Source organism: Myotis myotis, unplaced genomic scaffold (genome assembly GCF_014108235.1).
Source record: "Myotis myotis isolate mMyoMyo1 unplaced genomic scaffold, mMyoMyo1.p scaffold_m19_p_2, whole genome shotgun sequence".
NCBI lineage: Eukaryota > Metazoa > Chordata > Mammalia > Chiroptera > Vespertilionidae > Myotis > Myotis myotis.
The window spans coordinates 52,197,766-52,210,105 of NW_023416324.1; positions in this window are offsets into that span (position 1 = coordinate 52,197,766).

The following is a 12,340-nucleotide window of genomic DNA, read 5'->3' on the forward strand; positions in this document are numbered from 1 at the left end:
CATGTACAGAGAAACAAAGACAATGGCACAATTCTCATTACCAAATATTTAAGAAGAGAATGAAACAACATATGTAAAGTAATAAATGATTTGATAACCAGCAAAGATATTCTTCAGAAATCAATGTAAAATAAAGACTTTTTCCAGGAAAATAGAGATAATAAAAATCATCACCAGGATCCTATACTGGAAGAAATGCTAAATCATTTTCTTCAGGCAAAATACGAGATGAAAATTTGAATTTATATAAAATGATAATAAAAGTGCAAATGCTAAATATATAAATAAACAAAATATGTATTTCCTTTTTAATTTGTTTAACATATATTGGCTTTTAATAGAAAATAATAATGATGTTATTAAAATGGCATTTTAATTATATTTATGTGTAATATAAATGACATATTTATTATCATTTATATTTAAATATACATAAAACACATACTAGTCTATGTAAAATAAGTAACAAATATAGCATAAAGAATGGGAAAGAGAATTTTGAAATGTATCACTTTAATAGTCTATGATTGTAAATTACATTGAATAATACCACTTATTTAAATTGTGATAAGTTAAGGATGCACAAAAAATAAAAATACAAAATAAAAATATAGTTTAATGTCAAATAAAGAACATAGAAAATGACAATCTGCTCTTAGCAATAAAGGAATGAAAGGATATACCCTTAACCTGATAAAATGTACCTACAAAAAATAAAATCTACACTTAACCACATTTAATGGTGAAAAACTGGATGTTTTCTCCCTAAGATCAAAACCTAGACAATGATGCTTGCTCTCACTATCTCTATTCAACATTTAATTGGAGGTCTTAGCTAGTGCTATAAGGCAAAATAAACAAGTACATAAATAAAATGAATAAGCATTATGCAACTTGAAAAGAATGAAGTAAAACTTTTTATTATATATTAGCATGCATATGCATACAGAAAATAAAAAAATCTATAAAAATTTTTACCATAACATAAGTAAATTAACAATAGTACAATATACAAAATTCCATTGTATTTCTATAAATGAGCAATTACCAATGGAAAAACAAAATTAAAAAGTGTCATTTACAATACCATCAAGATAGTTAAATTGTTGATGAAATTTAAAAGAAAATTTATATAGAGGATGAAGCAAATCCAATGAGAAGAAATAATAGGAAACTGGGGAAAATTAAGAAAGGAGTTATCATTAGATTAAAAATTATAGTATCTCTTAGAATGGGAAATAGGGTTTGTGATTAAGAGGATATACTGGAGGATTTCTGAGTGTTTGGCAAATTTCTAATCCCTAGTAGTTTGGCCATAATAATTATTTAAGCCATATACTCATTTTACATATTTGTGTTATATTTCATAAAATCTAAATTTTGAAACTTTATAAGAACAGAAAGAGAAGAACAGGACAAGTTTTGCTGTGTACAAAAGCAGAGAAATGTGGCAGTAACTAGAGAAAATTGTAGGGTTAAGAAAGGTTTTTAATTGTTTTTAGTGGGGGAAATAAAGCTTATATTCTGATAGGAAGGATCCAGCTGAAAGTAAAAATTAATGATGCAAAAAAGTGGGATAATTGCTCGAGATATATTTTTAAAAATATGGAATTTAGTACACATGTAGAGGGTTTGGCTTTAGTTCAGTTCAAGGGCAATTTATCTCTAATAAGAGGAATGCAGTTGGAGAGTGACCATAGATTTAAGTAGGTGGGTAAACGTACGTAAACTTGTGGAAAATCTAACATCATTTTCTAACTTCCATAGCCTAATTTCATTTTCCAACTTTAATAGACACAAGGTCCTCAAATGATGTTGAGGTTAGAGGAGGAGAAACTGCAGGTTTGATAAGATGGGAGAACTAACAAAATTGAAGTCTAAGAGAGTAGGTGAGAGACTGAAATAGGGAAATGAAATGTGATTGCTTACATCATTAAAGACCCACTTGAGGTTTGTGGTTATGATTTCAAAGTGAGAACAGTCAGCATGATTATGTGTTTTTAGGGTTGTGATTCAGACAGGTGAATAAGATGTAGCAAAAAAATAGCCAAGGGAACTGAGGTTGTCTGAAAGGAAGTAAATATAATATTAATCTTGCTTCAAGCTAGAAAAGAGGGGAGGAAATAAAACAATGAGAGGTTTAAAAGGCAGTTAATAAGGAATCATGAAGTAAAAGAAATATTGGAGTTAAAGTACTTGAGAGAGTGAAGTATTAAAAAGTTGTGGTCAGAAAGGGAACTTGAGTGTACAGTAAGGGTGAGATTGAGGTACTTCCATGGTATGGACATAGAAGTGAATTGCTAAGGAAGGAGAGTAGACATAGACAAGATCATTAAATGCACAGAGATAGGGTAATTGAAATGTGAATGCATTGGAAATATAATCTATCTGGGTATTGGGATTACTAAAAATTCTGTTAGGGGAAAATACAGAGGGTGTTAGCAAGCCAGAATTCAGACTCTTCAAGCAAGGAATCAGAAGTGATTAAGGTGTCTTTGGAGGATTACAAAGTGCAATAAGGTGGTTTAATTTGATTAAAAAAAACTTCAGCTATTTAGGAAAGAATAGGGGATAAAGGTCTGGAAGTAATGAGGAACAAGAAAGGCACCTATGTCACCTCAGATTTCACAGTACGAGGGTCACGGTGCTAAAAGACAAAACAAAAAACAATGAGTTTCAATTAGAGCAAGAAGATGTGGTAGAAGACATTGAGTTGAAGGTTCAAGATTTTACTGTTGAGTTCCAGAAAGTACATGGGAAGGGGGTGGGAAGTTGAAGAGTGCCCATAGACGGGGTCAGCACCTTTGGAGAATGGAGATTAGGGGGTGTGTAGGAAAACGGGTAATCTTGGGTATCTTCAAATGATTTAAATTATTCTTATAGGTGGTTTTAAACATGGTTAGTTGAAATTGTTGTAGGAGGAGTTGGTGTAGACTTTGTAAGAAGCATGCAGAACTCTGAGACTCCATTTATCACCAGTTTCAATAGTGACATGGAATCTTGAAAACTAGAGATCTTATCCAACACACTTGCATACCTGGAACCCCCTCCTACTTTTCAGGAGCCAGAGCTTCAGTGGTGGATGCCTGGATGACAAATAAGGGGTTGTCTTGCCTAGAGCGCCTGGAATTGTTGTCCTTTCTTAACTTCTTCCAGTGGAGGCAATACAATTCTGTTGAATGTGGATATAACAACAGTACTTAAGCAGACTTGCACACAATAAACATTCTCTAGGCCACAGAATTTCATATTAAATCATTTTCACATTCTTTTACACTTATAAAATACAAGTTTATTAGCCCTTTTTTGAAAATATAGTTCTCTAGTTAGACTACTAGTATGTTCTACATAATAGGAAGTAAATGAACATTTTTTGTTTACCCTGATTGACCTTGTAGACTTGCCAGTTGAAGCAATGCCTTTCTTTGTGGGTTAGTGCTTTTGAGTTCCTTTGAAAAATACGTTTCATTTTCTGAGTATAGCATTCAAATGGAAAGGTCTGAGAAAATGCTGTTTATCAGAGTAGCAGGTCGGTTGATGTTTTTTCCAAAGGTATTTGTTTTGTTTTTCTTTCTCATGTTTAAGTATTTTATCAGACCATGATGATGAAAGTGAAGAAAGATAATTGTCTTTACAGGCAATAATGTTGAATAACTCTTTTGGGCCAAGAATTGTGTTAAAGTTGTATGACAACAAGATTAGACCTTACCCTTTAGTTCTTACATTTATTATCTATGGGGATGTGTTATGGAAACAAATTGCACAAAAATGATCATTCTATCATGCTAAGATGAAAATGTCATGGTGGGAAAAGTTGTAAAAATAAAATGTTGTATAGTTTACTTATTTACTTAGTTACTGTTGCTTAAAATAATTAAAACTTGTTATAATGAATAAAAACTGCACTGGAGTGTTAAAATTAGCCTAGTATAAGCTTTTTTAATTAGCATTCAAAACATGTTAGGTATTTTATGTACATGATTCTCAGAATAATTCTACAAAATAATTACACTTAATTCTATTGTATTGATGTAATAATAGAAATTCAGAGAAATTGAGGTGTTTGCTAAAACTAGCAAGCAACACAAATTACTAGCAAAGTAATCTAGCAAATCAGATGACATGGCCAATATGATTTCAGTCATATTGAGACTTATCTAACAATATTTGTAGAAATGCGAGATGATACAGTACTTTTCTCTTTTGATGTAGAACTTGAAACTTCTCTTATGGTTTAAGAAATGGAAAATACATGAGCCATTTGTAATTACAGATCTGCTTCCTGGTGATAAGTTAACTTGTGCAAACAAACTCATAAGTTATTTACGAAAGTACTGTTTCAACATTACTAAAATCAGTATAAATTTAAAGCATAACATTCTATCAGGATGTATGAGAAACTTTGCCCTGCAAACATCTTTTCCAAATGCATTTGTCAATAAAGCAAGTTTGTGCCCCCACTGAAAACTGTACTAGGTGGGTCTCATCTGCATCCTGAAATTAAATATCTTCATAAAAAAAAAATCAGTTTACCAAATATGCTCACATATAATACAAGCATAATACTCACTTGTATACATATATTGCCCAAAATGCCACACTGAACATTTTTATTGTGTTGTGCAACATCTATTTTACCTCTATATAAATTGACAACTTTTCCAGACAAACTTTATCCTTGTTATCAAAGATGCAAATTGCACAAGGAAGCTTTAACATATAGCATTTGGGTCCTTCAAAAACTAATTATTGAGATCCTCTGTCTAAATGCTCATATTTAGGTTTAATGATTTCCAAACCTTATTTTTACATGTCTAAATTATTATTCATAAAAGCAAAAACAAATTGTGCATGTTTCCTTTTTATTGCCAAAGAAATGTATTACAATGGGAATGAGGTGAACAATATTGTAAGATATTGGGATACTTTTATAAAAGCAAATAAAAACAGTAATATGGTAAAAAACAAAAACCAAAAAACATAATTCTATTTGGAGTACTATGTTACTGAACATTGGATTATAGTGGGAGTAAAATCATGTTTCTACGTATATACCTTAGGATAATATGAATATACCTTAGGATAATATGATTTCCTCATAACACACAAGCCCATTAATATGTATGTGACTCTTTTCTTAGAAAATACATATTCAGTGTGATTCACCACTATTATAGTAGTACAACTAATACAGCCTCTAATCTTTGAAAGCAAAAGCATTACTGAATTATTTTTCACACTAACATTATCTACTAGTTTATAACTCTCAAAGAAAAACTAGCAAACTGTTTTTCATATGAGCCACATTCAGCTTTCTCTGAATGAGGGACTCATCAACTCTATTTGAAAAACAAAATTCAGAAACAGAAATAGTAAATCAATTTGCACATATTATACCTGTTTGAGCATAGTTGATGCATCATTGTGAAAGTTTTAGATATTGATGATCAGGGGTATTTGTAAGCTATTGTTATCTTGTGTCCTTTTATGCATTGTTTATAAAAGATAATCACAAAAGCAAGAAATAAAGAAACAATTATAGATTTCATTCAACCAATACTGATCATTGATCGACCACTTTCCAGATTCCTGAAAATTCTGGGTCCAAGTATTAAAACATAAGTAAGCAAGTGTCTACTTTCCAAGCTCTTAATATCTGTCAGCCCTTAGTGTCTACCAGAACAGAATGTAAATAGAAATAATGCTTTCTGAAATATGACATTAAAATTATGAAAGTGACCAATTATAAATTTAATTTTTCAAAAACCTAGACTTTGCCTAAAAAAAATTATAATTTCATCAAAATCATGCTTGGAAATTGATAAGTTGGGTAAATATGTTAATGTTTATTAATGTGTTACCATTCTGTCATGGTTTCTCTCTTTTATTTGTATATAGATGCTCAGTTCAAAAAAATTAGTTACTTATAATTAAATATATCACTTCTCCTCCACCCAAAAGACTTCATACTGACAACCTCTGTATAGGGTTTAATCTGTTTGTGCTATCTTTTTGAAGACCCTAGGATACTGTATCTTCCTATGTTCATACATTTCTAAGACTAAGAACCAGAAATTCTGAATTTCAAACAAGCCCTAGATGATGTCAATGCTGATGGTCCTGATACCACACTTTGAGTAGCCAATGGTGTTGAATTTCCTGGTGACAGTGAGAGGAATGGATTAGAATAGGTAAAATATAGAGTTCATTTAGAAGAAATGTGGTAGAAATAAGTCAGCTAAGAGGTTCTGAATTATTGAAGTGACTGTGTAGGTAGCATGAGGAAAAGAGTCTTGGGAATAAACATTCTATTCTAGCAAATATGTTTATTTCATGTATTATTATATTACTATTAAACTTTTACACTACTGAATTTGAATTAAGGGTGAAACTATTTCCTATGTTAAGTAGGTGGTATCTCATCTGAAAAGTAAAGACCTTCCTCATTGTACAATTAACTGGAGGAAGAATTGTTTCTTTTAGACCTGAAGTCCAATTCGACAAAGAGACTAACATGTGAAATAAGTTATCAATTTATCTATCTTGGTCTGCTGATAAAGTTAGGCTAAACATTAGAAGTTAAGAAGCCCTGAGTGATGCAGATAAAGTTACATAAACCATTTAGGAATAGTGAGTAGGATGGCCTAAGGCCTCTTATTACTTGGAACAAGGTAATTATGACAGCATCCAATGGCTACAATTTATAGGCCAGGCTAAGTATATGCTATCAAAACAATTAGTTAGATCTTTCTAGCAATTTTAAAAGCCCTCTATAGTGTCTGGAAAAATGTGTCATCTGGTGGGTGTAGTGGGCGAGTGTATCTCTATAGCTCTGGGATTTGAGTTTATGGGGTCCCCCCTCCTCCCTAACAGGCCCTGGTTCCAGAGGGACAAGCTGGCAAGAAAGCTATTTTGTTTACATAATCATGGGTGGGACACAAATTGTGAGGCCAGAATGATGCTGACATGCTGACTGGATGTGACTTGCATTCACATCTGACACAGGATAAAGAACTTCCACCTATACTGACTAGACAATAAAGTAACTCATATGTATCTCTAAGTATTATTCTAAATTTTCATAAATATATCACTGAATGTATACTACACCCAAAGTTTGTCTTTTGCCCATTTGTAATCCAACTCTTTCCTCCTTCCTCACTGTACTAAAACAATACTTTTTCACCACTGATGTCAGAGTGTGGGGAAAGTGAATATTTCTCTGGCTGCCCTTTGAATTACAGTTGAAAGAGTTTGAGGTTATTAAGAGCAAAAGTAAATAATTAAATTCGGCCTGCTAAAACTACCTTGTATCTCAACTCCCATTCAGCCTTCACAGTGACCTGAATAATCTTTCTAGTACACACATTGAATCTTGTCACTTCTTTGCTTAAAAGCTTTCTGTGGATTCTCACAACCAACTACTGACTTTCAAATTTTAGGATGGAATTTTAGGCTTATCACAATAGTTTTTTTCAACATTTCCAGCTCCACCAATCTCTAACTTGCAAATAAATCACACCCCCAAATAAATCACTATTTCTTACATATTCTATATAGTTTTTATGAATTTGATTTTTCATAATATGATTTAATATCTACCTCTTTAATTGGAAAATTCATTTCAATCATGTTTCATTCAAGGTATTGTTTTCCATATATTATTTCCTTTCTAAAACATCTCTATGATACTTTTCTCCAACACAGAATTTCCTACTTTATTTCCTTGCTCCTAAGCACTCTATTTATGCCATTTATGTCTGTATACATATTTTAGTGTCTTTTTCTAGTCCATGAACTACTTGAGGGGATGAGCTTTGTCATATTTTATTTACTCCCTAGTCATTAAACACATTTATTATTTGTTGCATATCTTTACTTGTTACTAGGAATGTAGTAGAGACCTTATATCTCTCTCTTAAAATAATAATTGATACTCAACAAGAATCTATATATGTGGAATAAAGACATAAATGACAAGCACTCAAATAATTTGCTTTGAGGCAATTATGTTCAGAAGTGTTAAAGAATGAGAATTATTCATCAGTTGCTTCAGATACCTCCCAATTCTGAATTTCTATTTGAATATTTAGACTTGCAGAGGTTGAAACACTTTTATCCACTCTAGGGTTAATTTAGTTCATTTTCAACATAATTTGAAAAATAAATACATTTACATAAAATTATGCCTTTTACCAACAATGGGAATTAGATTGGTGTTGGTGGCCAGTAGACATTTTCTAAATGGTTTGCTGTTTTCCCAGGATTTTTGTAGTTTCTGCTTTAAATTTCAAACTGAAATACCAGATTGACGGCTTTTTTATTCATTCTATGCTGTTAAAGATAAGTAATATAATATCTTTTATAATTTCACTGTGAATAATTATTTTTACTGAGACTATCTATTCAAATCTGAGTAGAAGTAATTTAGTCTTCCCATCAAATCCTTAAACTTTTCTTTAACTGTTCCTACTAAACCATCATTAAAATTTTTTGTCACACTTCAGGTAACAATGCTACTTATGAATGCTCTATGATGGCTTGCTGTTAAGATTGGAAATCCACTCAAACTCAACAAAATGAATAGTGTCAGTGATATAATGCTATCTAATAAGTATGGAAGCATTTAAACCCTTCTACTTGTAATAGGATTTATTTCAAGGGAGAAAACCTGAGAGTAAAAGCTCTATGGAAGTAGGTGTGAAATTTGGTGAGGGAGAATGTGTTTCTTTGGAAGGCTGCCGTTCTCCATTATGAATGGGGGGAAGTTCTAGCCATTAGTCTCTAGTTTACTGGAAATTGCAGTACAACCAACATAAAGGTAACCAACCACCTCTTTATAAGTGTGTGGCTAAAGTAGATTTACAGCTGTGAGTACATAAAACACAGTTTATTCTTGTATTATTATTTATTAATTATTGTATTATTTTCCGTACAAAAAATTGTAAACCCACTTTTGCCACATCCTCAATTTACTGCCACTCCTTAGGTTTTTCTGTTTTTCAATGCATGGTTGCTGGGGTCCAACCCCAACAGGTCCAGGGGTCCCCAAAGGTGTGGACGGAGTTGGCGAAGAAGGAATGACACAGAGACAGCGTTCAGTTGATCAGCAGCCTAGCCAGGATCTCTAGCCAAGTTCTGGTCAGGATCTCCAGCAAAGTTCTGGTTAGGATCTCCAGCCAGGTTCTGTGTCCATGTTCTCTTGCTAGGTTCTCCAGCCAGGTTCTCCAGGTTCTCCAGCCAGGTTCTGTATCCATGTTCCCTCGCTAGGTTCTCCAGCCAGGTTCAGTCACCGGGTTCTAGTCAGGTTCTCTTGCCATGTTCTAGCCAGGTTCTGTAACCAGGTTCTGTCTCTAGGTTCTTCAGCCAGGTTCTCTTGCTAGGTTCTGTCTCTAGGTTCTGTGTCCAGTTGTCTTGTTACATCTGTATTTATACCAGTTGATTCCAATCCTATCAATCTCTATTCCAAAGGTTAGGGTGTTTCTTATCTCTATTCCAGGGAGTAAAGATTATGTAGCTTAAGCATGATTGTTCATAGTTAAAGTGATTAACTACCCGCCTGGCACTTAGTTAAGGGGTTTTATTCCCGCCCTAACTTCAGGGGAAAATCCCTACCTAGGGAAACAACCTTTCTCGGAGAGGTGACCTTGGTTAAAACACATAGCGCCAAGAAGGTGAGCAAACATATTAAGAACAGTATGCCGTATACACCAGGTCCCTTAAAACATGTGCTGTGCAGATGTTTCTTCCCTGCAACGACTGTGTCAAGCAGCAAGGATGGACCGGCTTCCGGCACATGGTCCTGAACCTTCCTGGGATTCTATGAACTGCTGTTTTGAGGTTGGTGAGGCCAAAAATTTTCCACAGCAAGATTAAGATTTTCTTGTGTATATTATTCTCATTATTTTACAAGTGCATAGTAAAAATTTTAAAAGTCCACATGTTGAGTAATACTGCAATAGATTGAATAAAGAAACAGATATGGCCCTAGTCAGTTTGGCTCAGTGGATAGAGCATTGGCCTGTGTACTGAAGGGTCCTGGGTTCAATTTCGGTCAAGGGCACATGCCCAGGGTTGCAGGCTAAATCGCCAGTAGGGGGCATGCAGGAGGCACCTGATCAATGACTCATCATTGATGTTTCTATTTGTCTCTTCTTCTCCCTCTCTCTGAAATCAATAAAAAATATATTAAGCCCTAGCTTGTTTTGCTCAGTGGTTAGAGCGTCAGCCTGTGAACTAAAGGGTCCTGGTTCAATTCTGGTCAAGGGCACATGCTGGGGTTGAGGACTTGATCCCCAGTGGGAGGCGTGCAGGAGGCAGCCAATCAATGATTCTCTCTCATCATTGATGTTTCTATCTCCCTCTCTCTCTCCATTCTTCTCAGACATCAACATAAATAAATTTAAATATTCATGCACTGGTGGAGTCCCTCAGCCTGGCCTGAACCCTCTAGCAATCCGGGACCCCTTGAGGGATGTCAGAGAGCCAGTTTCAGCCCAATCCCAGCAGGCCAGGCCAAGGGACCCCAGTGGTGCATGAATCCATGCACTGGGGTTCTAGTATGCATATAAGATCTTTGGTTAATCTCTACATTCACTCCCCCCTCCCCCCCTTCCCTTTGAGATTCATCAGTTTGTTCCATGTTTCCATGCCTGTGTGTTCAGCGTCTGCCCCGTGGTCAGAGTCCCTCAGCCCAGCTTGTGCCCTCTTGCAGTCTGGGACCCCTCGGGGGATGACCACTTGCTGGCTTAGGCCTGAATCCTGGGGGATTGGCTCCAAGATGGCAATCAGACATCCCTCTGGCAGCCCAGCAGCCCTCAGAGGATGTCCACTTACCAGCGGGGAGCAGGCCTAAACTGCAGTCGGACATCCTTAGTGCTGCTGAGGAGGCAGGAGAGGCTCCAACCACCATCGCTGTACTGGCAGCCGTCAGCCTGGCTTGTGGCTGAGCAGAGCTCCCCATGTGAGAGTGCCCTGACCACCAGCTCCTGCATTTAGCGTCTGCCCCCTGGTGGTCAGTGTGTGTCATAGTGACCAGTCATTCCCAGTCCTTCTGCTGTTAGGGTTAGTTTTCATATTACCCTTTTACTATATAGGATAGAGGCCTGGTGCACGAGTGGGGGCCAGCTGGTTTGCCCTGAAGGGTGTCCCGGATCAGGGTGGGGGTCCCACTGGGGTGCCTGGCCAGCCTGGATGAGGGGCTGAGGGCCATTTTCAGGCTGGTTGGTGACTGAAGCTCTCAACCTCTCCTTTTTTTCTTTTTCTTTTTAATTCTGGGATTTGTTACCTTCTATGGCTGTCACTGGAGCTGAGAGCCAGCTCCAGCTTGAGGCCTCGGCTGCTGAAAACAGGTACTGGGGTTTGTTTAGCTTCTATAATTGAAACATAGTTGCTTTAGGAGCTGTTGCTTTCAGGCTCAGAGCCGGCCATGGCAGGCAGGGAACCTTGGCTTCCTCCATCACTGGAGCAAGCAAGCCTCATGTTTGCTTCAGCTGCATGGCTGCCGGCCGCCATCTTGGCTGGCAGTTAATTTGCATATCGCCCTGATTAGCCAATGGGAAGGGTAGCAGAGGTATGGCTAATTACCATGTTTCTCTTTTATTAGATAGGATATTGACTAGAGGCTCAGTGCATGAAATTCATGCACTGGGGGAGGGGGTTGTCCCTCAGTCCAGCCTGTACCCTCTCCAATCCAGGAGCCCTCAGGGGATGTCCAACTGCTGGTATAGGCCAGATCCCTCAGGGATTGGCAGTTGAACATCCTTCTCACAATCCAGGACTGCTGGCTCCCAACTGCTCTCCTGCTTGACTGCCTGATTGCCCCTAACTGCTTCTGTCTGCCAGCCTGATCACCCCCTAACCACTCCTCTGCCAGCCTGATGGACACCTAACTGCTCCCCTGCTGGACTGATCGCCCTCCATTGCCCTCCCCTGATGGCACAGTCGCCCCCAATTGCCCTCCCTTGCAGACCTGGTTCCCCCCATCTGCCCTCCCTTACTGCTGGCCTAATTGCCAGCAGCTGCCCTCCCCTTCCGGCCATCTTGTGGCAGCCATCTTATGGCCACATGAGGGTGGCCATCTTGTGTGAGGACATGACAGTCAATTTGCATACTACCTCTTTATTATATAAGGTAATCTTTGTTGGTATAATTTGTAGGGTTTTTTTTAATATAATGAGAGCTATGATGAATTATTTTTACATTTTATTTTCTCTGGACTACCCATAGCTCATAGCTACTAAATATATTGGTGATACTTACCCTAGATTTGTGGCAGTAATATTGCTCACCTGCTTCGAATGACTTGTTTTCTTAAGCTTAATTTTGTCATAATTACAGA